Source organism: Malurus melanocephalus, unplaced genomic scaffold, assembly GCF_030028575.1.
Source record: "Malurus melanocephalus ecotype Western Australia unplaced genomic scaffold, MMel_1.1 scaffold_2507, whole genome shotgun sequence".
Classification (NCBI taxonomy): domain Eukaryota; kingdom Metazoa; phylum Chordata; class Aves; order Passeriformes; family Maluridae; genus Malurus; species Malurus melanocephalus.
The window spans coordinates 8575-9799 of NW_026625739.1; positions in this window are offsets into that span (position 1 = coordinate 8575).

Sequence of the window (1225 nt, forward strand, 5' to 3'; positions counted from 1 at the left end):
TTCTATATCATCATTAATATTTTTATTCCTAACATCCGGGACTGTGTCAGAAAATTCTCATCGCCAGAGGTTTCTGTCCCAAAGGAGCCAGAGAAGTCCTGTGAAAGTGACTTTATTCACTTATGAACAAAGGGAGAGGCCATGSGGCATTTGCCATGTGGTCTCTRAAACGCMGCCTTCTTTTTATCACATTTTTCCCTGGCCGCGTCTCCCTCTCCCTTTCCTCCCTGGCTTGAGGTATTTGGAAGGTACCGACTTCCCACCCGCCCAATGCATGTCTTTGATAATATGCATCCTGTTTTTGTACAGCTGATATTTATGTCTCTGTTACGTCTTTATCCTTTTTCTAGAAGTTCAGAAATCATTCTGGTGGCCGTTCAACTTTTCCCCATTTTCACGGCGCTCCATCCAGCCAGGGATGCATCAGTTGACCGCTTTTCTCTGATTAAATCGACCTATACTTGGATTCCCAACTGATTTCCCTGAGCTTGTGGTAGCCAAATCACCCCAGTGCTCTGTTACACCCTATAGAGCACAGACAATGCTCGCACATATTGGGGTGGGGAGGGGGATGATTCCCACACACTTTTTTTAGTGAAGGTTTCACAACATTCTTTGTCTTCTGTTTTCCTTTGCAGCTGAACCCATTTCTGCTGCAGTCACATCTCCTCACTCTGGGCTCTGCTTTAGCTGTGCAAATTCTGTCTCTGCAATCAGAGGTTGGGGTGAGGGGCAGAGGGAATGAGCCCAATTCCTCCCCCGGCAAGAAGGCCCTGGTGCATTGTGCACACTTTGCCCCAGCAGTGTTAATTTGCATTTCTAAAGCTCCTCTCCTGGCTGCCTGGAGCCAAAGCTTCTGCTCCAGGGCAGCCATCGCTTGACTCACATGTGCTCTTCGACATGTGGGTTGTTTTTTTCTTCAGCAATATTCTAATAACTCTTTATGAGTGAAAGGGTCTTCTTTAACCTGTTTAAACATCTTCCAGTTTTACAAAATGCAGCCTAAAGGTGAACATTGTAAGACCCATACCAAAATTTTGCTATTGCTAATACCCACACACACATATGCGCAAGAAAAATGCAAAGCAATAAGGATTTTTGCTACTTCGTGAAAGGCTAAAAATTGATTCCTACACCCCTGGCCCAAACCTCACTGACATACAGTCCCTGGTACAGTGGACCTCTGATACCCCTATCAATCCATCTCCATCAATGGGTGGAATTC